The sequence below is a fragment of the Chlamydotis macqueenii genome, chromosome 1, assembly GCF_036417535.1.
Source record: "Chlamydotis macqueenii isolate bChlMac1 chromosome 1, bChlMac1.mat, whole genome shotgun sequence".
NCBI lineage: Eukaryota > Metazoa > Chordata > Aves > Otidiformes > Otididae > Chlamydotis > Chlamydotis macqueenii.
The window spans coordinates 121,254,614-121,281,532 of NC_141556.1; the positions used below are offsets into that span (position 1 = coordinate 121,254,614).

At 48.9% G+C, this 26,919-nt stretch overlaps 1 long non-coding RNA gene across 1 annotated transcript; it reads right to left on the minus strand.

Annotated features, from left to right (window-relative positions):
* Positions 1 to 20,441: 20,441 nt before the first annotated feature.
* LOC147602262 (uncharacterized) lies at positions 20,442 to 26,462 on the minus strand. The gene is made up of 2 exons (XR_015261034.1): positions 26,249 to 26,462; positions 20,442 to 20,694 (listed from the first exon to the last, which is right to left on the minus strand). It is a non-coding gene; the product is annotated as an uncharacterized LOC147602262 (long non-coding RNA).
* Positions 26,463 to 26,919: the final 457 nt, after the last annotated feature.

A 26,919-nucleotide genomic window follows, 5' to 3' on the forward strand; every position in this document is an offset into this window, starting at 1 on the left:
ATAAATGCACTGCACTGCTTTTTAATGTTTCCCTGAAACAATCATCCAGCAACAAACACTGCGTTCAAAAAAGCTCCGCAGTTGCAGTTCAAGATTTATTTTAACTTTTCAGCAAAACAAAACCTCAGAATCAAAACAAAAAGAGTCAGAAAGGACTGTGGGAAAATTTTTTCCTAGATAAACGTGAAGTTACATTATTTTGCTCTTTCCACCCTGGCAGCGCTGTTGGGATGCCACCCGGAGAGGACAGAGGATGTGTGGTCTAATGACTAACGAGGCTAGAGGAGTCCGAGTCCAGACATGGCAAACCTACAGAAGCACCTCCGGCAAATCACTAATTGCCTGTGACTTATTCCCATTTATCTGAGGGGCAGCAGCTCAGACCTAGGAATGCGGTGAGCATTTAATCAATTAGGGCTTGATTGCTGCTTTGAAATACTGGCTCCTGAAACTAAACATGTGGGGTAATTGCAGAAAGTCCTTTATTCTTCCCATCAGCAGGGACCACACCAAGCTTGCACACATGGATCAAACCCTTCCCAAGCCTGGCTGGTCCCTCTGCCCATCTGGGTGACTTGCTGATGTGATGGTTGATGGCTAGAAGAGATATCTGTGCTGCCCATCACTACCTGGAACTTCTTTGAACCCCACCAGACAAAGCTGTGAGAGGAGGACCACAGGCAAGCTGAGGACAGGCAAGCAGAGGACTGTGGCAGTTGTTGCACAGATGAGAGAGGACAGCTAGTTTGCAATCCCGTCCCTGAGGGGTGGCACTGAAAGGAAGTGGGGGACATGGCTGTGTTCCTGGGAGGAAAGAAGGGACTTGCCTTGGAGATGGAGATGGAGATGGAGATGGAGATGGAGATGGAGATGGAGATGGAGATGGAGCAGGCTGTGGTGACTACAATCAATGGAAATGTCAACGGCCTTTAACTAAAGCCCCGCTACGCTTTGCAGACTGATTCAGCTGAAACACTCAGCTGGATGGTGAGCCAGAGGCAGCAGCGAGCTCTGTGCTGCCCTGTGCCCCTGGCAGCACTCATCCCCTCAGCTCCTCAGCAGGTGAAGCAGGAGTGCCTGCAAGAACCCTGGCTGCCACCTCGGGCTGTAGAGGGGTGAGCCCATGCCCCCCACGCAGCGCCCGTGACAGGAGATAGTGCAGCCAGCACGCAGCCATGGGGTCGTCCATCAGCTGCGTGGAAGGAAGCCAAGTGAAATTTTTTTAGGCGTCTCAGACGAGAAGAAGGTTAACTATTATTACTAGATAAGGCATTTTCCATCTAAGTAGGACATTCTGAAATGCCCCATTCCCAAATAAGCATTTCTGAGAAGCCTGAGCGAAAACAAAGTGTCAGAACGCATTGGTTTGAGCTCCTCCTGCCCCTATTTTGACTCCCCCGGCCTCACTTCCCCCTTTGCCTTCTTTCAAGGAAGAAAGAAAAAATGTTGAAACTGGAAGGCTGCCAGCAGGACTGAAGTTTCATTTTCCAGCAGCCTCAGCGGCCACACCAAACCCTGCAGGGCCCTAGTGCCGGGCAAAGGAGTGACCCACAGGGACGGTCCTGCCGCACCATGGGACTGGTATCTGCAGCCACCACCAGGCTCTACTGGTGGCTCCTGGAGGTGGCACCAAGTGGGGTAGCATCTCTACCCACCCGTGAAGTGGTGGGAGCTATGAGGACTGGGAGTACTGTGGGGGGCACCCTCCTCTTCCTCAGGGCGGGGTTCCTCGCCCTCAAGGGTGTTAGAAGTGAGCCAATGGCTACAGAGGGGCTCGATTCTTTTTCCCCATTTGCTTTATGCCATTTGCTGTTGAAATCAATGCCCTTGGCCACGGCTTCCCTTCTTTGGTGAGACTGTTGCCCACCCTCAAAGCTAGTACCCAAGTGCTCGATCTGCCTGGGGCAGCCTCATTTTGGAAAGTGCCCAAAGAGGGTGACCCCTCTATCTACTACGACATTTCGCCATGGCCTGCTGTGCCCAGATGAGATGGCTGGGTTCAGAGCCTATGCTGGTGACCTTGCTGCAAAATCACCATGGCCGAAGCTCTTGCTGTGCTCTTCATCGAAGCGAGGAGCCGAACTTGTGACGGAGGTCTCCAGGCCCGATAGTGTCCACGCTTCAACATGCATGGCCGAGGTCAGCATAAATCAGCCTTTCCCAGGAAGCTCTTGAGCCAGAAGACAATTGTCCCCCCCCAAGAGCAGGAATAAAGCCTCACTCCTTGCAGGCGAGGCGAGGTGGTGCGGCAGAGCTAGGTGAAGCAAACACCCTGCCGCTACCGGCGGTTTTATGGCAGCAACAACTCTTAGGCTGTCAGGTGTCACCGAAACCGCGCATGCCTTTCAAACATCATAAATGCCAGGGCCGCCTTCACCTTTGCAGGGCAAGATGCATGAGCACAACAACTTCCCGTATTGCAGCGCTGTCTTTGTGCCAATCCTTCCTCCTGCTGACGTCTGACAAAAGGCTTATCAGATAACCTCAGGGGTCAGCCTACGGCCGGGGAAGAAAACACCGGCAGGGCGAGCACTTGGTCGCTCCATCGCTGCAGCCCTCAGCACACGCCAGCTCAGGAGTGGGGAGAAGCCAGTTGGGAAATACGAGATCTCACAGAGAACTGCAATGGCTCTCCAGGGAGCACACAGCAGGGAAATGCCATCAATTCATGTTTCCTAATGAATGGCAGTGCCACACGAGTGAAGAAAGGTGATGTGGAACAGTGCAGAGGCTGTCTCATTACCTTCTCCCCGTCTCTGCTCTTCCCCCACTCTCTCTAGCTTGTCCCAGGTCCTGTCTGTTGGAATTCACTTACTTCTCACTCTTACCTGGCTGCAGCTGCCACTGTTTCTCGTGGTGAAAGAGGTTTGTTTTAAGATGCCATTTACTCCCTGTCAGCTTTAGCAATGATTCCCCAAGGTACAGAGGAACACCTGGTAACACCCTTTTTTCCAGCAGCCAAGCCAGGGCCCCTTCAGAGACACAATGAGTGCCAGGACCCATCTGAGGGCATCCTCCTGCTGTGACCATTTTGTGCCATTCTCTCTCTCTTGGCAGACATCTGCCTCGCCAGAGCCCGGCACCCAGGCCTGGAGGTGCCCAGGGGAGTGGGTGCCCGGGGGTGCTGCGTTACCCTGGGGAGAGGCACAGGTCCTACGTGAAGGTGGAGGTAGCTGGATTGCCTGGAAAACAGCTGGGGGATTGAACTTCTTCAAAAGGCTGACTTCTGAGAGCTCCAGGCCAGCTCCAGCCATCTGCAGCCTCTGGGGCAACCCCGACATGCTCCAAAGCGTCTCCGATGTGGTCTGTCAAGGGGGATGATGCAGCCTGGGCATATTTAACACGATCCAGTGAGCAAAGGGGAAAAATAGGTCAGTGACAGGCAGCAGTTATTGCTATGAGTACCTCTGACAAAAATGTCCCAGTGTGACTGCAATTCTTCCTTTCTCAATCTCTGCCCTCTCTTGCAGTTTGGTGCTAGAAAACCATCCCACCTCTTCTGTTTCCTCCTGAAGGATCAGTGGCTGCCTCAGTTGAGAGGGGATTTTGGGGATTCTTCTTCTGGAAAAAAGCTTTCACTTTTAGGGACATACCACAAGCACAAGCGTGTACATGCCATGCATATGTATATAAGATAGTTGTGCATGCAGCTACCTTTTTCTTTTGGCTGTAAGCTCACTTCTCCCACAGTGTGTCTCCTCCTACGCTTTCCCCACATCCTTTATCCCAACTCACTGGCTCCACAGGGCTTCCTTGATCACTCTTTTAGCCTCAGGCTCAAAATGCTTAGGAGCTCCCCCACACCTCCCGTCCCCACCATGGTCTGCACAGACCACGGTGTGCAGTGTCCCACAGCTTGCCTCCTCGCTCATGCGCTCTGAGGTGTACACCAGGCTCCAGTGAGATTGAACTGAAATGCTTTAAAAGCCTTTAAGGGATATCACTCTACAGCCTGCAGCAGAAACGTGGTCTGTGGAGCTAAGGAGCCCAAGTTCTGACTTGTCATCCTCCCACATAGGTAGCAGACAACACAGAGCTGAAAAAGTGGTTATGAAAAGCACCCTCACAAACCCCAAGGCAATGGACTACATTATTTTCCGTCAGGAAAGGTGCTGCCAGCCTCCTAACCAGGGGAGAGGACCACCCATGGTAGAAAGCACGGCTGCCACCCCGTGCTGCAGGCATCTTCTCCCAGACGGTGCTGAAAGTCACATTCTGCCCCCTTGGATAACCTGCCTGGGGCGGGCCGAGCTCTGCCGTGATCCCACCAGGAGATACTGTGGGGAGGAGCCCACCATCCTCGCTGGGAAGAGGCCGTGTTCCCACAGTGCCCAAGTCAGCACTATAAAGCCACTCCTCAGGGAAGATTAATAATTTAGGAATGAACTGAAGCCTCTATTGTGTTCTGAGTAGGCTGTCGTATTTACTTATCATGACAATGTCTGAGCCCCTTCCGGTAATGCGCTCGGCTATCTGATGAATGTTTGGCATGTTTGTTCTCTTGTCCTCTCCCCAGAAAGAGAAGCGCCAGCCTACCCGCTAGCTTGGACAGCAGGAGGCACTCGCTGGAGCGCTGGACATCATTTGTCAGATAACAAGATAGTCCTATGATTGGCATTCAAAGTAGGGCCTAACAACCCAAGGTGGTCATGAACAGGGACCACTCACGGCCCGTTGAAAACTTAGAAACACAAGCCCTTGAAGAAGGGTTGTCCATTGGTTTGGTACCTCTTCCTGCAATCTGGGGTATTTTTTGAACCCACATAGACCACTGGGACCAATTTAGGCTCTTTGTTTTCCTCAGTGATTCCTGGAACTGTTCTGGGACAGCTTTTCTTGGACAAGCCTGTGTGCCAGCACCCCTGTCCCAGAGTACACATGTGACTCAGTTCATCCATTTCAGTTGAGGCACTCAGCAGTCAATACTGTGCTTTAAATTCACAACTGTCACTCAGACCAGACAGATTTTCTGTGTGGACAGGCCCTTGCCAAGAGCATCCTGGAACTGTTCACGGTCATCTCGTATTGCAAGCAAAGGAGTAATAAGGCACAGCAGAGTCCAGAAGCAAGACTCACGCTGTGAAGATAGGTGTGGAGAGAGGTTAAGAGTAAGACATGCTTACCTTCCTGTTAGCTAAACCAAGGGCCTGCAACTCCTACGGGAAGTCCTTAATAAGAAAGGAGTGATTGAAATCTAACTTAATCTGCATTCAGCATGTCTCATGAACCCAGCACACTGAGAGATCCCTTCTGAGAAGCCTTGAAACGGGATGACCCGAAGCCGGCTGGTTTACAGGAATACACAGCGCATAGCACTGTCTCTCCGTTAGCTGAATGGAGGGAACAGCTTAGTCACTGTCAGAGGAACCATTCGCAGGGAGCTGAAACCTTCACCTCCTGTTGCAACAGAGGAGCTGTTGTTTTTTTCTTGCCCACCACTTATGTCACCACTTGTGCGTGGCAGACAACTCTCTCCCACTTCCCAGCAAGCTTGCCGTGTCACTGAGTCACGGCATTGATGTCCCTGCAGGGAGGTGCCTGAAAATTAATATCTCACAGGCAACATTGCAAATACCTTGGCTGAATAGCCGCTGCGGCGCAAGGGAGTACATATCCATGGAGGCTGATCTTTGGGTAATGCCGCAGTCTCTTACCGAAATTGCAGCTCTTTATAAGAAGCAACAAGGGTCCTCCAGAGGCTTGACTCAGTGGCCATGAGGTAAATGCCTTTCATCAGAGGCCAGCCAAAATGTTCCCTCAGATCAAAGGAGCCTCATGCTGATCCCAGTGGGTTTTTACTCAGAGGTTAAGGGTCTGGGGTTAGGTTTGCACAGGGATCAAGATGCTACTTCTGCTCATGAGCTAAGGGTGGGTCCATCCTGTTGAAGTCTTCCTGGCAGCAGCACCCTTGTATCTGAGGGTCTGAGAATTAAGACCTCTGAGTAAAGGGATTTAAACCCACGTTTCCCATCCCACGTGACACTGCATTGCACGCCGAGGTCGGAAGAGATGATCTCATTCCCTCCTGCTGAGGTTGTTCTGCTTGACATAGATAAATTAAGTATTGATGCAAGTATTGATTACCATTGTGCTACGTATTGGAAAACTTATCCTCATCCTTTAGTGGCCGTTTTTCCATCTCGCTGTAATTAGATGCCCAGGCAGATACTCTTCTCCGTGAGGACGCGAGGCAGGATTGTCACAATGTCCTGTAGGTCAAGGCTAGGGCTGGTGGGCAAGGTGGTGGGAGAAGGCACCATTGCCTTGGTAAGCAGAGGCACAAGGACACTGCCCAGGACAAGGAGCGGCTAGCAGTGAGAGCAGTGCCACCAGCAGAGCCCACACCTGAGGAATGCCAGTGCTGGCTTGTGTTTAGAGGCTTTGTGTTTGAAGAGCAGAGTGAGTGCAAGAGGGAGGGTCTCCTCTGAGTTGGTTACTGTGCATTGGAAATCACTGGTTGGGACTGGAAAGACCCCAAGTAAGGGGTTTCTAAGGCTCATCTGGCACTGTGCCTCTGGGCGTGACTTTTCTTTTCAACAGCATTTATGAAGCCATTATGTGAGGCCACATCTGCAATGGGAGTATTCTACCAATCTGCGTTAAACAATACTGGCAAGGCACATGGCTTGTACTGTGCTTTGGGTCAACGTAGTAGAGCCACATGTATCTCCCCAAACAAAGCCAAGCGAAATATTGCAGCAAACTGGTGGTCACCGTGCTTTTGCTTAGGGAGTTTGCAAACTATCCTGGTGAGGATCACACCTCTTTCTACCACAGCTTCATCCAACAGGCCTGTGTCATAGACATGGTCTACATTAATCACATCCCTTACCTGTGCGCAGACACCTTTTGAAAACACCTTAATACTTTTACATTTTGGAAGCCCTTGGTGTGCAGGATGCAAACAAAGTAAAGTGAAAGAGTCCTACAAATACTAAAACCCCATAAACAGAGCAGGGCAAAATGGTTCCTCCCACTATGCGGTTTAATCTATATTCTTTGCAGATTTTGCTCCAAATCACAAGATTAATACAGGTCTTACAGCACAGAGAAGTAGAAACTGAGTCATTTCAGTTAAAGGGATACATAAATACTGTGGTTTCATATCTACGAGGCAGAATTAAAATGAAATGTATCTTGGGTCAAAATAGCTGATGGACCTTTTGATCAGAAGTAGATTTTCCAATGAGACTGCAACTAAGGTACACCTGAATTGGAGGTGAATCTGCCTGGACCCCTCCCAAAGTGTAGCAGCCATCTGCCCTGTGCTTCTGACCTGCTGTCACTGATAATCTCTGGGCTTTTTAAGATAAGTCACGGGGCTGTGTGCCAACGCCGTTGACTGGCACAGAGTGCCTTTGCTTCAGAAATAGGAAGTAAACAATAGGTCAGACAAGAACATGTCACATGTCATTCACAAACAGTGAAAATAAAACTTAAATAGGCCAGATTTTTGTAATGTCATGGGAGCTAAAGCTCCACTGTCTGTCAATAAAGGCATCGTTGAGTATTTACTGGCACTGAGGGAGACCGCTGAAACATTTTGTAGTTTGTCAGCCTCTCTATAGGGTGAATATTTGCACACCGTGGATCTTTTTTCTTTCTTTTTTTTTTTTTTCTTTCCCGAAATCAACTGAGAACTGCGTGATTTCTCACTGAAAACATCACTGGTTTCTGCAATTCTGCCAGAATCAATAGATTCCAGCAATGCCTTTGATGTGGAGATGTGTTAGTGAAGCAAACTCACCACAGTCTGTCTTTAATGCCTTTGGTGTGTATGTTCTCACTGGAGAAGTGTGGAGAGAGGGAGATGAAACAAAAACACAGAACGCTTTTTACATGACACCTTATCCCACCCAGGAGCAGAGGAGCACTTAAATCTCACTGTTCCTCTCTGAATGGTGCTTCTGTCAACAGTTTAAAGCACGGTTTCCTGAAGTGGCATTTATCTTGGGGGCTATCTATCAGATTCCTTTCTAATTTTGTTACGTGCGTGTTCCTCAGTTTTTACGCCGTACATGGCTAAAGGGAATCTTTGTTGCTTCTCCACAGGTTACGGCAAGGTCAGGACTGAGCACTGTACATCCTTTCACTTCCTAAATATTGGACACTTAATCCCAAAAGCTCCGTCACAGAGGTGGAAATGCACTTACAAGGGTACCGTCTCTCCAGTCTGCCCGTAAGGTTACCTCTGCATGCAAAACCTAGCAGCCGCATGGGAAGCCTTCTCTGGAAGCCTGCCCTGAGGTCTGCAGTGTAAGGATGAGTTTATGTAGGATTTCGGGCAGAAATGAGCCAGTTTCTTCCTGCTTTATGTTTACGTGTAAAGCATGGCGAGAAGGGATTTATCCTTGTGCTGTCCTGTCCCAGGGACTTCAGAGACAGGCAAAGCAAATCAGACCCTGGAATGACCTGGGTGGTGGTCCCAGCTCTGGCCAGGGGCTGCACAAGGTGTCTCAACTCCCATTTTGAGAACCACCACACAGTGCTTACACATAATTAATTTGCAGCCCGTTAAAACTGGAAGGCAAATCTCCGCTGCCTTTGGCTTGTCAGTGGGCAAGTGTTGGCTTACCTAACGTGGCAGAGGAAGGTGTTACCACTTAGGCATTCAATAGTTTATTCCCTTTAGCCCATCAGACAAAAATTAGGGCCTTGGTGAACAACATCAACCATTTCTAGTGCACTACAGGTGTTTGCATGCCAAGGAGGCTTCGCCTCCCTTTCCTCCACTGCTCCCAGGAGGAAGGTCCAAGCGCTACGCGGTGTCACAGCACTAGCAGTAAGGTGCCTTAGGAGACAAGTCCCTGTCTGCCGCTGCTGTTTGAGAGGGACAGCCTTAGTAAGCAGAGCCCCAGCCAGGCTGGGGAAGCACTTGGCAAAGATGGAGCAAGCCCAACCTTTATGCCAGCAGACACGGAGCTGAACCTCTGGGGTTTGTTCATCCTCAGGAAACCCACTGTCCTCTGACACTGAGAGGCAGCAAACCAAAGAACTGAGCAGGACAAGTGGTAGCTTCCTCCTTTAATCCCCTGGTTGGTATTACTTGCACAGAGAAAGACCATTTGATGTTGAATGCCACCCCAGGCCTCTTAACCATGATACACAGATGCAGCGAGAACCCCTTCTGTAAGGATGCCTCTGCATATGCCCCACTCACCATGCAAAAGCTCAAGCTACAAAGAATTGTCAGGATGGGGGAACTGAATCTAGATTTGGGGGCGAAAGTTACACTTATGGTCCTCCAGTTGAGGAGACAGAGGAATAACCCATGCCAACAGAAGATCTGAAGAAACAAATCAAGAGAAAAGGAAAAACACCATGCATGGTCAAAAGCCTGCATGTTCCTCAGCTCTCAGAGCTTCTCCACCTCCTTGAGGGACCACCAGAGCTTGATTGATTCCTCTAACTGCAGGAGAGGAGGTGACTGGGGAACGCTATTGATACCTCCAGCTTCAATCAGTGAGCAGTTGTGGTTTGCATCTCATGAATTTCAGTAGGAGTCTGATGGAAACAGAAGGCTCCTTTGCTGTTTATGGTGCACGAACAGCTGTTCGAGAGGACAAGCATCTCTGCAGCGGATGAGTCTACCATAAAAGTCATCCCTAGATTTTCGGGAATTTCTAGCCATTTAATCCCTCCTATACCACAGCTGTCTGAGCAAGGCTGAGTGCAAACACACGCCCCTCTATCTCAGACAGATGCCTGTAAGTCTGATAGAGAAGGCAAAATCAACACCAAGATAACTGAATTAACTTTAATTCAGTTACTTCTGATTTACACCTGTGCCCCCAGGAGAAGAATCAAGACCTGTACGCTGAATCTATTTCACTGTGCCATGGTTGTGCAATGCTAGAGAAGATTAACGAATACACACTAAACCAGGGACAGATGTCTGTGAACAACTTCATGGACAAATGGCTAAGTTCTGGGCTGTTTTACTGTTGTATAAGTCAAGAGAGGCAGCATCACCATTGGTGGCACGTCTCCAGCGGAGATCTGCTGGTCCGACACAGGTTTCATACTCACACCATGGTAAGCAAGAGCAAAAAAATGTCCATCACTGTTGGCCAAACAGCAAACAAGCTCGGACATCCCTGCTCCACACCCTCTCACAGAGGATAACATTTCCAGCAGTTCCATTTATTCGCTCCTGTGCAGTAGGCTCCAAAATCTTGGAAGAGCCATTGAAATCTGGCAATGGGCAGTTAACAGGCACCAACAAAGCGAGATGGCTGTTATTGTGCATTTAACAATTAGGAGAACTATTAATCCACACATGTCACGGGGAGGAATCGCAGCCTCTCTCCTACGTGAACGGTCTCACAGGGTTTTTCTCAGACCCTTGCAACGTCTGCGTGCACACTGATGTGCCTGTGTGGGTGTGCAATCGTGCGCTGTGTGGAGCAGGACACAGAGCGAGACACGTCTTCATTGAAGACAAGGTCGCTTACGAAGGAGTTGGAGGATTTTTTTTTAATCTTTCCCTGACCACAGCAAACATTTTAGGGCTGTGAGAACTTCCTTTACTACTCGTGTGCCTGCTAAGGACACACTTCTGAAATAACAGCCGCAAGGGAGAATTGCCCCCCGCCGACAGCCTTCTCCTGCCAGCGCTCCTTCCTGCTGCCCCGCTGGGGCAGCCTCTGCTGCGGCGCTTTTTGGTGACTGGCTTTTGCTATTTCATCCCCCTGGGAAAGCCAAGGCAGCGTTTTACTGCAAAGCCCCGCATGTGGCCGTGGGTGAGCGCGCCTGCAGCTGAAGCAGCTTCTTTCTGATGGGAACTCGGGAGTAGGATGGGTGCAAAAGCTGCACGGCCACGTGCTCGGGGGGTTGTAGGAAGGAGAGCAGTGGGAATGGATAAACAGAACAGGAGGACGAACGCACATGTCCATGCTCCCTGGAAATCCCCAGGCTGCCAGTACAGCCTGCCTAGGGAAGAGTTAAAAACAGAGCTCTGGAAAGTTTGGCCAGATGACTTCCTGATGGAGTTTATACAAGTGTAGCGTGCGCAAGGACGTATGTGCCTACGTGCCACTTCTCCCGGAGCAGCCTGAGCTGAGCAGAGGGAGGAAAAAAAAATAATAAAAACATCACAGATGGGTCCAGGCTGAAAACAAGCATCTGATGAATGTGCAAGGTCATCACACCCGTCTCGTTACAAACCCGCCGGACAAATCTGTGTGATGCCTCCTCGGCTATGTAACCCCCTTGTCGCAGAGCAAGAGCACAGAGGGCAGCGGCAGGGGTGAGGCAGGGCAGGGGGGAGGCAGAAGAGGACATTAGCACGAGGAATTCACAGTATCCCAAACCAGCTGCCAGTTGTTCAGCTCCGAGGATATCCCTGGCAGTCAGGGAGATAACGCAGCCATCTGCAGTCACTGGGATGCCAGGGTCTTGCTGAGGTGATGGCAGGGAGATTCCAGGGAGATGCCAGGGTGATGTCAGGGTGCAGTCAGGAGTGCTGGTGATGCTATGTAGGTACATACACACAAGTTGGTGTCCTAAGACCTAGTCTGGATAAAAGTATCAGTGAATCACTAACGCAGGCTTGTTAGCATGGATTGTACAAACTTGTGCAGGACATTGATACACAAATTGTCCCCTCTTCCCTGCTAGCTGCGCATGTGCTCTGTAGATGGCAAGCCCTCAGGGTTACCTTAATACACTAATAGGCGTATGCTACTACGCAGTTGTGATAGCCTGAGCTGCTAACCATGAGATAAATGGTCTGGAATAAGCAGAGGAACTCTCTTTTCACTTTTGTGACTGCTTCCAGGGAAGAATTTGCAGAGGTGACTAGCGATGGTTTTGGTCTTCTGGTAGCTGGCTACCCTGCACCCCTTTCAGCCCAGGCTGTACCTAGTACTCCCTGGAGCAGCAGGCATTAGCTGTTGCAGCCAAGTGGACATTAGTTTGTGCAGTGATTTGCAACAGTCTTATCTTCTAGCTCCTTACTCCAACTTTGGTTTAGAGTTAAGACTTGAGTATTGTAGCTATATGGAAGTGGAGGTATCTCCTAAGACATCTAGTCATGTGTATGAATAGGGGAGCACAGAGCTGGCATGGGACCAAAGCAGCACTTGAGATTATCAGCCTCAGCTGCTTTGAGACTGCGAGCCTTTACTGCCATGCGCTGAGCAGGAGCCCTTGCTGGCCTCCCAAAAGAGACCAGTGGGGGCAAGGGGTTAGGGACAAATCAAGGACTACGTGCAGCGGCCTGACTGATAGACTGGCCTGCTCCAGGCAGGTCAGTAAGAAGGCAAACTCCATATTACCCGCATTTAGCGGCAGATCAAACTTACTCTTAATTATGTCATTTCTCTAGAGATCGTTTGCTGCCTCCTCCCTCAGAGGAGTGTAAGAGGGCACCGTCTATGAGAGGATTAAGCATCAGTCCCTTTAGGGATGCTGAGTCAGTGAACCCATGCTTCTCATTACATACTTTCAACCTGCTGTCATTTGATAATCTTGTGCAAGGGTTTGCAGGTTTGTGCTGTCTCCGAAATTTCTGCCCGTTCATTGCAGCTGTACTCAGAGGGGATGCTCGTCCACAATAAGTCTCTCAGTGAGACCATGGCTAATTGCATCAGGAGGTCAAAAGGAAGGTCTTCTAAAGTGCTACCATTGCAAACCCTGCCTGCATTCCCGGAGTCAAGCCAGGTTGCTTACAGATCCATCATTAGCAGTAATAACTAGAAAACTGCAGATAGAATTTACACAATGTGGAGCAAAAATTAAAAGAAAAAAATACAATTATTTTCCTGATAGCTGCACTGACTTTGGAAAGTAAGATACATAAATAGTAGAAATTGTTGATCTAAGTAAAATGAACATTTTGTTCATTGATTTCTTTTAGATCAGAATGCTAACACTGAATGCTATTATTTGACTGCCTGGTTTCCAAAATTCATGTTATTTTGTTCAGCTGGCCCCTACCCCGTTTTTTGTATTGAGCCCACAAACTTATCTTTGACTGGAGCAGTTACAAATCCTAAATTCTTGGGTACAATTCTCTGGAAGGCAGTTTTGGATTTTGACTTTACTTTGTTCCTTTTCTGGATATTCCCATTTTTACATTTCTATCAGGTCTCTGTTATTTCCATCTTGTTTCTCTAATGCCCAGAGCAAAAGAAACCTCTTCTGTTGCAGTCCAAAGTACTGGTAGGGGAATTAGGAGGAAGATATGTGACATCTTGCAGCTGTAGCCAGAAGTCTGCTGAAGATAAGAAGCCAGGCAGTTGATTTTTGCAGCGGCAGATTCAGAGCTGATTTTCCACCTCTTTGCATTTCGCCCTCTCTACAGGCCAGCATAGGCTCAAGCCAGGATGATTAGAACTAGGATGAAGTGAGATACTGGAAAAGAAGTGATTTAATCTTAATGTAAGCATTTCACACTGGATTGTCTCCCGCTTGAGCTGATGTGTTAAAGAACAGAGCTGTTTACCTGTGTGCGGTAAACTTAATTTACACCGGGTACACTGCCTGCATTGCGCTGTAACCAGAAGTGTCCCTGCTCCTGGATCGCTGCCTGAAACACGGTCAGAGAGCACAGAGCATGGTTCAGACTCCCTACCTGAGTGACAGACGTCTCATGCCAGCCACTACAGTGGTTTCCCTGTTTGGGTGGGAAGGATGGGCAGCATCAAACAATGGGTGGATTCATACCAGATTTATTCCAAAACCTAAGAATCAAATCCATCTTTCCTCAGAAACAAGCTCCCTTTTCAAAAAGAAGAGTAACTTAAGGTCAAATACTTTCATCCGAGGCAACATAAAATGAAGAATAGCAAATTTGGTTGGCATCCTGTGTGGTTTACCAGCCGTCCCTTGGTTAAGGGGAGGAATGCAACGTCCCGCCTGCACAATGCAAAGGCCAGCAAGCCCTGTCGCAACGCCGCGTGGCAGCAGGATGACATCAGGTCACATTACACGGGAGCGTGCCACGCAGAAAAGGTCACACCCTGGGCTCCCACCCAGCCCGCCCCACTTGGCAAGTGGGTTTCAGTACCCGGTACTGACTGCTTTGGTGTGGAAAAACGTCTGCTCAAGCTCAGCTTCCTGCAGGGCTGCGGGCAGATGCCACCCCAGAGCCCCCGACAGCAGCTGATCCCGGGCGGGGGAGCTCTGAGCAGGCACAGGCAGCAGTGAAAAATAAAGGAGTCAAAAGGGAGGGCTTGTTTCTTAGAAAGAGAATAGGACGGGGTCACTCTGGGTCTGGCTGGCCGCTACAGGGTGTTTCACAAACACCAGACCTCCATGAACTGAAGTGGCACCGAGAGCTGCCCAGAAATGAGCTCGAACCTTCTAGGACAACCACAGCTGACAGCCTCCCTTGCAGGACAACTTCTCCCTCTCTTTCTTCCTCTTGGGCTATTTCCTGAGCCGCTGCAAGCTAAATGTAGACCCGCAGGGGCTGCCAGATACCAGCGATGTCTGGCAATGCCCCCATGGATACAACCAGTCATGTCTGTGTCCCCTCCAGAGGTCTCTGCCCAGCCTCACGCACCTCTGAGGAATGGTGGGCAGCGTGGTCCCCAAAGCATGGCTGCAGAGCGCAGGCCAGCGTTGCCAACCCAGGATGGTCTCGTGCAGTCTTGAAGTGAAAGCCAACCTTCTTAGGCAGGAACTGTGCTTAATTTTTCACGGGATATCCCGGCACGCTCTGGCACATGACTGCCACAGGAACCTGATCTGGTGTCCCCTGATGGTGTTGCACTGTGCCTTCCTTCCCCACCCATCCAACCATCAGCACCCAGGGGAGTGCACTTCCAGTCTCAGAGGGACTCTGCCCTGCCTAATTTGTTAGTTTTGTACCACCAAAGTCTTACTAAGGGACTGCATCCAAGCTAGGCTCTGGCTTATCCCCATTTGTTAAAATGCCTACCAGTTTGGATGCTGGTAGACCTGATGGTCTTGCTGCTGCAGCAGGTTGGAAAGGGAAGCACATCCTAAATTCCCCTGATTTTGGGGGCATAAAAGGGGTGGTGTGGCTAGCAATGAGGTCTGGTACATCCAAGGACTGGTGTGCTTCAGTGCTCGAGCTGTAAGACTCAAAGCCTGGCTTAGGGCAGGTAGAGGATATGTAGCCACTAAATCACTCACAGTCCCCATCCTTAAAAATGCCCCATGACTTGCTTCCCCACACAAGGTGCAACAGTCATTTGCAGCTGTTAGTCAGTGTGGCAGAGAGGGAGAACACTTGAGCTTCTTACAAGGGTGCATTTTTCATCCATTTGACACCCGTGCAAAGGGTGATGCCCCGACAGAGTGCCAGGCTCAGTGACCAAGCCACCAAGGAGACACCTTGTCAGGTGCTGGGACTCTAAAATAAGATATATATGGCACTATATGGGCCACAAAATCTAGCCTCTGCTTTCACACACAAGCACCTTCCACGGCACCTTTCATCCCTCCTCATGCAGCCGCTGTGGCCGGCATACCACCTGCACCCCAGCATCCCAAATACATCTGCCTTCCTGGACATTTAGGCTAGGATACTTGGCTCAAAGATTAGGCTGCTCAAGCTGGGCTGCAGGTGAAGTCCTGCCTCGATTAAGTCAATGGCAGTTGAACATTTGGTTTCAATGGGGAGTTAATTTTGCCCTATATGGCTATGACTTGCTGTTTGTCAACGACCCTGCAGGACATCAGGCAGTGACCCTGCAGGACATCAGGCAGAGCCCATGTCCGTTCTTATCCCCATCCTGCTCTGACAAGCAAGTTTTTCATGCCTCAGTTTCCCCCTCTGTATCTAAAAGGAAGCCCAAGTTGAAAATGCACCTTCCTTCCCCTTCCTTAAGAAGTTCTTTGATACAGAGATCTAAAATACAACATGAGAGCTAACACTGACCTTCACTTTCCTTTACATTTATGGCAACCTAGTCATTAGCACCATAAGAACAAATTCAGCACAAAGGAAGCTTTAAACCTCTGAAGTGGGGTGTGCCGGGCCATCAGAACAGCTATTGTACAATACTTCCCTCTTTGCCATATCAAAAGACAAAAGCTACATTTGATGATTGAAGACACAGAAACCAGAATAGGAATGGGAGCTCCTCCTGCAAAAAGGAATTTCCTAAACTCTACATTTCTCCTTTCCTCCACGCTGCTCAGTCCCCTTGGACCTCTCCACAAGGGGATCAGAGCAGGACTCTTCCCCCAGCTTCCAGGTCACCTCTTGCAGCCCCTCAAGTCAGTCGTGGGCGAGTCCAGAGGAGGCCATGAAGATGATCAGAGGGCTGGAGCACCTCTCCTATGAGGACAGGCTGAGAGAATGGGGGCTGTTCAGCCTGGAGAAGAGGAGGCGCTGGGGAGACCTTATAGCAGCCTTCCAATACTTCAAGGGGGCCTACAGGAAAGATGGGGAGAAACTCTTTAGCAAGGCCTGTTGTGACAGGACAAGGGGTAATGGTTGTAAAATACAAAGAAGCAGATTCAGACTGGACATAAAGAAACAATTTTTTACAACGAGGGTGGTGAAACACTGGAACAGGTTGCCTAGAGAGGTGGTGGATGCCCCATCCCTGGAAACATTCAAGGCCAGGTTGGATGGGGCAACTTGATCTGGTTGGAGATGTCCGTGCTCCTTGCAGGGGGGTTGGACTAGATGACCTTTAGAGGTCCCTTCCAACCTGAACCATTCTATGATTCTATGATTCTAAGCTATTCCAGCAGTCAGAAGAGCTTGTGACATGTACATCTTTTTGTTGCTTTGTTTTAAGATAAACAATGGAGCAGGCATCTGATGTGAGATGTGGACAGTGTCTTTGTCAGGCAGGGAGCTGCTGCCACTTGCTGGCATCCTGTCACGTACAAGTGAAAAGATTTTTCCTTCTGCATTTCTTCCCATGGAAGGTTTCAAGGGTGAAAATACACTGAAAGGTCATGCGCCTTCTGCTGAACCTGGAGGAATTTTTGATTTATGTTTCAGGTTTCCTCATAGGTTTCTTAGTACCTATGGCCTTACTATTGCACATTTCCTTTTATTTTCTCTCTGTCCCTCTTCCTGGAGCAGGGCTGCTCATTTCTAGCTCTAGAGTCAGGGGAAGACTAGATGCCTTTGCCTCACTGAATCTCAGAGACAATGAGAAGACCTGAGTTCACCAGACTCATGACTCTCCCTCTGAACTAAAATCAAGCTGGAACAGGATGTTCATGTTCAGATGTGAATAACAGTGAAATTTCCTCAGAAAGAAAAAAAACCCAAAGAATTCTATTGTGAAAACATAATGTCCTGATGAGTTTAGTTTTAATGAAAAAGTTGTGGCAGCAGCTTGGTATCCCTTGAAAACACATGCAGAGGCATCCACTCTACATACATTATACATGTATATTTTGTCACTACATAATTTCTTGTCTTTCATTCTATTCCATTTCCAAATGCCCATCTGGGCTATCTTGCCAGCAACATAGCAAACTAACTCCAGTCTTGATCAGTCCTGGGAATGTACCCCCATTTCTGTGTATACAATGCTGTAGAAGACAAGGGTTTAGTAATATTTTCCAGCTTGGATATGATGGAAATGGAAATCGATACCCTCCTCAAAGAGGCACTTGGTTGGGCAAGTGGATGCAGCAAGGAAATATAAAAATGCAAAATAAAACTAGATCTTATGAAACGAGCACTATACTTCAGGTGTCAGACCCTGTGGATGCTTGGAGGGTGCTGTGCTGTCTGAATAGACCTCTTCTGGCACCCACATTTTTTGGGAGAAGAAGCTTAGAGATACTTTATGGTTACCACAAATAAGTTGTAAGAAGGGGGTTAATTCCTCCCAGAAAGTGGACCACAAAATGACTAGGGAACATTCTTCTGCCCAGGAGGTGAAACTCTGCTGTGGATCATGTAAACGCAAGGAGTATCTGTCCTGAGAAAGCCCTGTTTGTTTGTTGACCGTCAGTTTAGCTGGAGATTAGATAAAGCTTAATTAATGCAGTCCAGTTATCCTTTCTAAGTTAAATTCTGGACACAGAGATAAAAATTATTACAGAAAGTCACAGGCTTTCTCCAGCAGAAGTCCAGGGAAGAGACAGCATTTTAACCGCTAACTCAAAAGGGTGTTTTTACAAATTGAACATTATTAGTGAGTTGTTATCTGGTCCATGCTAACAACCTCCTTTGCTTGTCAGACCAAGACAACTGACAGACTGTAAAGGGTATCACCCTGGGAAAAGCCCCAGAAACACTCTCTCAAGCTTGCCCTTTTATGACCCCGAGTATCTATTTTCTACATTCATTTGCAAATATTCTGCAACATGTTGGAGTTGGCCTTTTGTCATCGGGAAAATAGAAATTAATTTACATGTATGTTCGCAGAATCCCAATGACTTTGCAAATGTCTTATCAGAAATCTTCAGGGTCATGGTGACCTGTAAGTAGGTATTAACAGGAGCCTCATTCACAAAAATCTTACAAAACCTCGCTAGCTTCCAAGCGGATTCTGATCAAACAAATTAACACATCACAAGTGCCTCTTGCCTTGCACCCGATTTACAAACACAATAACATCTCCTGGGTCAGAGCAAATCACTTCTGTTTCTGTTACGCTGATTAACCAAGTTCCCAATGAACCTGGGGTCCAATTTTTTCCAGAGCCTTTTTAGGAGTCAAAGTCTTTCCTGGTTATACAACTGCAGCTACCCAGAACTTCCATATGGTCAAGTGGCAGCCAATTGGAAAAGGAACGGGCTGGAACCAGGATGGTGACCAAGGGAGGGAATCATATTAAGCATTAGGGATGGCTGCCTCAGAGTCCCCAAAACACCTCTGGAAACAGGACTAGATAACAAAAAAGTACCTTGATACACCTCAAGATTATGGACTAAAGTAGGCAACAGGAGGGAGAGGAAGGGAACTAGGCATAACCAAAGGCAGAAGCAGTTTGTTGAGCCCTTCCCCAGAGAAAACAAAGCTCACAACCCAGGGCTGAGGACAGCGAGGCAAAACGCAGCAGAAAGAAGATGAGCATGGGGAGAGGCTGGAGTCAGCTGAGGCACAGGGCTCAGAGCTATGGCCACAACATCAGTGGGAGCAAGGCCAAAACGACACTAAATCTGCAGAAGCATCATCAAAATAGCATTCCCCTGGCTGAAACGCCATGAGTCCAAGGATCAGCTACAGGCCAGCTACTGCAACCGAATCAGGCAGTTCCCAGGGGTGACATGTTCCAGCACATCCAGCAGACGTAACTTTGGCTACGCCTCCTGTTATCGCACCCAGCGCTATGTCAAACCATCCAGCAGGTCAGCAGCATCTTTTGGCAGGATAAAAGGGTCACTGGAAGAGCGCAGCTTATGCGGCATGAGTTGAGAGGGATGAGTTAGTACCTGGTGAACTACCTCTGCTCTAATTCTGCTGCATTTGTAGCTGAGGAGCCATGAGCATCTCTCCCAGCACAGTGAGGGCAGGTATCCCAAGGGGAAGGAGCAGGTGAGGAGATGAAGGCATCCAAAATGACCTGAGGAGTCCGTCTGCACTGTCTGTGGAGTTGGCCAAGGGAGCAGAAAGGGTAGAGGGGGAGGAAATAATGATCATGGAAGAGAAGAAAATGGAAAGAAGGATAAATTTTAACATGCTAAGATTGCAAATACTCATTTCCATTTGTCTCCTGCAACACAGACACGTCTTTCAGCCTGTTTTCCTATGGAAACAAAGCACTCTCTGATATCCTGCCCCCAGACTTTAATAACTTTTGAACTTCTTGGCCAGTTTTGATTAAATTTACTGATATCAAAGATTATTTAATTCCCATAAGAGTTGCCCTGGCCAGGCAGAGAAGAGAATTTTTCCTACTTGAGAGACCAATATAAATTCACCATTTACCAAGCAACAGAGAATCCATATGTGTCCATGCCTGGGCTAAGGTGAGGAAGAAAGAGGACAAGAAAGCTGTCTAAACACCAGGAGCAGCTCTGGCCAAACTCATACGATCTTAGACATCGAGGCAAATCAAGCACTAGACGCACTGTCTGGCTGGTAATGTGTTTGAGAGACGTGCTATTTGCAATGGCAGAGAGCAAAACTCTCCTTTTGCTTGCGTGTGCATCACAGCTTTCAAACAATGCCCTCAGGTAGAGTCAGTGCTCATGCTAGGGTTGGGGGACCGCTGCCCTAACCCCTACCACCCAAGTACCTGCCCTTTCTCTCCTGGGGTCAGAGCCCCTTCCTCCCTCCAAAACATAAGCATGAAGCTCCCACTTCAAGGCGAGGGGGAGGCCATTTGACATGAGTGCTCTCCTCCTGCTTTTTGGCTGTGTATAGGCAGTGCTAAAAATCAACCTGCATAAACCACCGGAATAGGAATGGAAAGCGTAACAGAATGATCATATGCCTGGTAGCAGGCCAAATGCTGACAGTGAAGAAGCCTATACGGGCTTGTTAACCTACTAAAATAACATCACTCTTTCCCCACTGGTGCATTCATACATGACTTCTGCCATAACAGGTCAGTAAAGATTTATTTACCAGGTCTGTGGCACAAAGGGTAGGAAATGCTAGCTGGACCCTGCTGGGAGGCTGGAGAAAAACGCAGTAAACAGCAGCAAACTGTTGTGAGTGTAAGTGCTTTGGTGCTTCTCCTCTTGCTGAGACCTCCGTTGATGACTATAAATCTTCGGCTGCCACTTGCAGTGGGTATTTATTAATTCTGGCATCAGCACGTCTTGTACCAGTCTGTGGGTCCTTGGGATAGCCTAGCAAGGGAGCAGAAATAGTTTTTCAGCGAAGGCAGGTTCGAGGAATGAATGTCTCAACACTGATTTCTCCACCACTCTGGCAGCAGTGCTAGGAAACTGAGGATCACAATACGGAGAACAAGGATGTTAATTCTACCTAAATAACAGACCGCGTTTCCTCTACCCGGCTGTTCTGGGGAGCTAATTACACAGATTCCCAAATCAAAGAAATATAAAACAGTCTGCAAACGATTGCAATGTTGATGTGTTGGCAGTCCAAAGCATGACATATGGTTCTTCAGTATGCCATCCCAGAGAACAGGCTCACGAGCAACGCTCGTTACGCAAAATAATGTCGCAGATAACAGAAAGAGGCTGATTTTAGAAATGTACTTGAGGTGGCTTCCCTGCTTAGCCCCACAAGAAGACAGTCAGTGTTTCACAGAGCTGCTGCCAGCCTGGTGATAGGTTCCCAAATGTACCCCTCCTTGAGGGGGAAGGAAGGTGAATCATATCCAGATGGGATCCCTGCTCAATGAATACCCACACACAAACTTTGCTAAAACAGTGCTAAGGTTGCAAAGTTAAGTGTTCGGCACCAACGCTCACTGAGCACCACGTGGGTGTGTGCCACCAGCCCTGTTTTGGGAGCGCTCTGCAGTGGTGTGCCAGCCATCAGTGAGACTTGGACCTTGAAGTTCACCACCTGGATCCCCACCACACACCTCGTGGAGTCAGGGGTGCCTGCACAGACCACCTGTAGGCCAGGAGGGGAGAGGGGTGAGACACGAGCATTCCAACGGCTTTCACACGCCTTCGCCCACAGCAGCTGCATGGAGGCTGGGTGATTTGTGGTCCCAGTCGAATAGGTGAGCATCGCTCCTGGTGGCACAGGGCTTGTGCTATTCCCCAAAAGTGAGATCCTTCCTCTCTCCTCCTCCTTCATGCTGCCCTTGCCTGAGCTCTTGCTATTCTTTCACCCTGGCAGCACCTCACTTGGTACCTTTGCAACTTGAGCCACTGCCACCACCCCACCTTGGCTCCTGGTCAGCCCCTCAGTTTGTCCTCTGTCCCCCACGGGCACCCCAGCACTAGCCCATCCAGCATGCTTGGCCTCAAGCAGAAACCCTCAGCAACAGACCAGCGCTCCTCCCTGGCAAGCACAGAAGTGAATTTCCCTCTTATTTTCTCCTTACCCCTGGGGCTACGAAGTTCAGCTGCTTGGCAGCACAGAGCAGCACCCCTGCATCGAGCAGCTCTGGGCACTGAGATCAAGATTTTCGCCCAGAAGACAGGTAACCCAGGCTCCCCTGCCCACATCCTCAACCCATCCTCCTCTTGCCCCATCAGGACCGCAGGGTGGTAGGGAAAAGGCAAGGGGGAGTGTGTGACCCACCACACTACTCCTCCCTTAAGGTCATTGGTCATTGTTTTGCTGCTTGTAGCCCTGGGAATGGATTATTTTTACATGCCCAACGCCTGCTCTGGACAGAAGTCATTTGCTGCGGAGTTTATTATTCCAGGAAAGGCTAAAGGGGCACAGTGCCATCGCACTTGCCTGTCTTACTGCACAGTGAAATCCCAAATTCTGGCGTGCTAAGGGCCCCAGGTTGCTTTCCTCTTGCTCTGTGTTTGGCCTTCAAAAGGGCAAATATAACTCCGATAACGGCACAGAGGAAAGCTCGGAGAGGCCAGGGCAGCCTTGCGCCTCTTGGGAAGGAGGCAGCAGATAAACAGGATTAGAGAATTTTGCATAGCACAACCTGCCAATTTTTGCAAAAAGGAAATGTAGGCAGTGCCTGCAGCCCTGATTCAGAGGAGAAGCCTTTGAAATGCCTGCCAGGCGAGACGTGTTAAGATACAAGCTGCTTTTCCTCCTTAACAGGGTGCCGTGCAGGGAACAGCCCTCCTCTGTGGAGCCCACCCTGTGCCAGGCACAGTCTGTGGTGCGTAGCTGCACGGTGAAAGCCCTGGGAGCCAGGCAAAGTGGGCCTGATCCTCCATCACAGGCTCCACCTACTACTGGCATTCAAACAGGGAGGTCAGCTGCAAGATGTTCTGTTATAGACCAAACCCAAAAAATTTTGCAAAGAATTGGTTTCCCAGGAAAATCTTGGGTTTTTTCACCTCTGTTTTAGAATCACAGAATGGTGGGAAGGGACCTTTAAAGGTCTTCTAGTCCAACCCCCCTGCAAGGGACATCTCCAACCAGATCAGGTTGCTCAGAGCCCCGTCCAACCTGGCCTTGAATGTTTCCAGGGATGGGGCATCCACCCAGGGATGGGGCATCCACCACCTCTCTTCCCACCACTGGGCCACCTGTTCCAGTGTTCCACCACCTGGTGTCCACCCGCTAGCTCCAACACCTAGTCCCACAGCAGCAGGCATGTTCTGCAGTGGTTAGGGCTTCACACTGCAGGAAAGTGACATTAGAGGAGCCACCCTAGCATCACATAACTCTGCCCTCGAGAGTCTCACACTCCCAGGAGGAGAGAACGTGCCCGTAAATTGCCTCTGCTCTGGTACAAGGGGAGCCACCAGTGTCTCTCCCCAGAGGAAGAGCCCCTGGCATCCTCTCCCCACTCCTCGTCACAGCACCAGAGGACAAACGCTGATTTCTGAGTGAGCTCTCTGCAGGCAACCGCATAGTGAAGCCTGTGAGGGCTCTGCTTATTAAACCCAAGGGACGCATACTGGGAGAAAGGGCAGAGGCACTGCAAAAATAAGTTGCTGCTGTGTGATCAGCTCTATGCTGGTCCAGCCCAGCTCATACGATGTCACTGGATCACTGTGTTGGTAATACTTGGCATTATCACCAGCAGCTGTTCCTTTTTGCCCCTCAGGTTTGACTGGGGATGGTGCCCTGAAAGCCCAGATGAGTTCTGCAGCAGTATCTGCGTCCCCTGGGTGGGAGTGAGGTGACTGGTGGTGGTGTAAGGTGGTGGAGATCTCCTGAGTGCCCGGAGTGCTCACAGAGGATTTGGCCATGTGTCCATAAGAGAGGGGAGCGAGGCAACCCCCAGGCAGCTGCCAGCGATGGAGCATGGGGCCAGTGTTCCCCAGCGAGGAGCTCCGGGTTGGGGTGGCTGGTTCCATCTTTGCAAGAAGGCTGAGTCCGCAGGCCTTGCACCTACAGGGCTAAACCAAACCCCAGCACACATAAGCACAAAAAAAACCTACACTCCTGGAGTATTTAGTTCTAACCAAGTCCAGTAAAAATGAAGAAAACTCTAAGCTTTTAGTTCATGCATATTCTTTTAATTATTTATTTGCAGATAGTGATTCAGAAAAGCTTTTTTTCGAGCTTGGTCTGGACAAGCCTTTTGTTAAAACTTACTCTTCTCCTGCATGAGTGGCACCCACCACTGTTATATGAGCACAGAACTAAGTGAGGAATCAGGTCTGTTTTCCCTGCATCTGATGTGAATTTTCTCTCTTTCGCATTGTATGACATTTGTTCTCTCCCTCAGGGTACTCTTGTCCTTGGATGAGATTTTAGTGTTGCTCTTAAATCTTATTTGGATGGACTTCCAGCAAGCCCTAGACAGCTGAAAGCTTGGTAGCATGGCATGCGAGATAGGACCCATAGGTACGTGGCACAAGGAGCAGGCATGGGTAGAAGCTGCTTCTTCAGACAAGGTCTCATGTGTGGTGGGCAGGTTTCCAAAGCAGAACACCTCATTCCTGCTCCCCTGGGCCTGGGGGACTGCAGGTGACCTGGGCTGCTGGCCCACTCCACAGAGCCCTGTGTGCAGCCATGTCACCCACCTTCATGGCGCAACCATCGCAGCATGTTGGCTCTCAGGAGCCAGCAAACACAATTGCCAAATTGGCAGAGGTTGGCAGCACCCAGAGGCAATGCCCAGGGCTAGGAGGAAGCTGGAAGACATGCCTATGGAGATCCTGGCTGCACCCATGCTCTCTAGCAGGCCAAGGGATGGCTAGGTTGGTCAGCAAGCTGAGCTGTGTCCTGTGATGTCCTGAACACTGATGCAGTTGGATGCTAAATGTTCATAAACGCTGGGCCTGAAGCTTTACGCTGGATCATGCCCAGAGAAGAAACTCAACTCCCTCTCCAAGTCTTTCTCTCTCAGGTAAACTGTATATCAAGTTACATCTATGCAGAGATTGCTTAGGACATTAGAGACAGGCAAAAGAACCTGTAAGTAAAGAAAAATTGTCAAAGAAAAGTTGAAAAAATATCAAATATCCCACAGCAGTCTGAAGTAATAGCTCAGCTGCTATAAAAGGTGAAATTAAACAGGTCAATCTGTAGAGCTGTGCCATTTTATGCCAGACAAAGAAGCTAGCTTCTTGTCTGCTAGACTATGTCATCATTTGCTTTTCCAAGAATCCATCTCTCTGCTAGTAATGATGTCAAATAAATCTTCACTAAAATGTAAAAATGTTTATGATTATACTTACTGACTCGTTCCTTTATTAAATGAGGACAATAGGATGATGCCCTGATATTTGCTAATGGGTTACTCCCATCCAACCTTTTCTTGTTCATCCAGATCATCTGTTTTCATTTCATCATACAATAGTTGCCAATAAAATTAAGTCAATTAAATTAAAGGTCTATTATGTTCTTTGAAGTCAGGCTGAGACCTTATTTCTTTCCTCAGTCAATACACTGAGAAGATTTTTGATAGGGCAGCTGGGAAATCTGGAGCAGATTCTCATCTGCTGTAAATTGGTTTAGCTTTTCAGAAATCAATGGAGTGGCCCTAGTTGAGGGCCTGAACTCTGATGTGTATGAATAAGCCTCAACCCCATCTTTGGACCAAAATTTAGATCTGGAATTTCTCCCTCACCCAGTCTCAAAGAGCTTGTCTACTTACCGCAGAGTTAGCAGTTACCTATAACATAAGTTCTGTAGTTAGGTACAGCATTAGCAGCCGGGTATACGGTGCAGTTACACCGTGATCTCTCCCCTACGTAAATACCCCTATTCTAGTATAAAAATGACCTTTTAGAATTAACTTTAAATGTGAGCTGTTCCCAGAAGGCATAAGTGAAATCAATAAAAGGCTCTAATGTCACATACTAGTGTCTGCATGAAGCTGCCTGCTTTGTATTTCTGATATAAAACATTTTGCTGCATTCTTTTTCCAGTATAGACAAGACCTTAATATCTCATTCAGTGATTATTTAAATAAAAAGGCAAACAGAGGAGGAATGTTCTACATCCTCACAAAATCCTAAGCTCTAGCCTTGAAATGTCATTCAAGTATCTTAAGAACTAGTAGTGGATATTACAACTATAAATGGTCTTAATTTGTGGACAACCCAATCACTCTGCAATATCTTTGCAAGTGACTTCTCATTTCTGGGCGAGGCTTCCAGTAAAATTTTACCGTAATCAGCTGCTTCTTAAAAAAAAAAAAAACCCAACATTCAGCTATATCATCCTTACGGGAAAGGCTAAGGCTGATAAGGCAGGGTGCACGTAGTTCATTCCCCTGCCTTGCTGTGGGACAAATGCTTTGTGAAGAGCTGAACGTGCCCCCAGACAGGATGTGTAAATGAGGGGAGCTCAACTGCTTTGAATATCCCCGGTGTGACTCACCGGCTGGTGTGGTCCCCAGTTCTGCCTCGTCTTTGGAGAACGGCCTCTCATGTGGTGGGGCAGGACAGATGCCTCCAGTCAGTCAGTGGGAGATGCAGCCAGGCGCTCCGACCCATCCATGGGAACACCTTGTGTCAGGACGCCTTGTAGGAGACATGCAAATTGGCTTGTACTTCCTAAGCAGTTGCAACTGATTAGTAAGCCATTAGTGACACCAGGGTCATGACTTGGCAAGGTTTAGGGGCTGCAGTATGAGGCTGGGCTCTCAGCCACCAGGAAACCTTGGACTGCAGCCTCCAGCAGCAGGAGGTATGGTCTGCCTGGTGGAAACCCTGCACTGTGGCAATCACAGCAGGGAAACCCCCCCGGGGATGGGGAGATCCTTCTTCAGGCACAGATGAGTGGCAACCGCTTGTGCAAAAAGCCACATGCTGGCATGTGGTCAGGGGAGAGAGGAGAGGCTGCCAGAGCAGCTGGGGACTACCGCGAGGAGGCTTCCCGAAAGGTGTTGGGCTGCAGCCCCATAGACTCCTGGTGGAGTGCGGGACACCAACCAGGACAGGCCATGGGGTCTCCTTCAGTCTCATCTCATAAGATGGGGATGAGACCTGCCTTTCTATAGCCCCAAATGTCAGGCCTTGGGAAGACAAAGGGTATCTTATCTGTCTTAG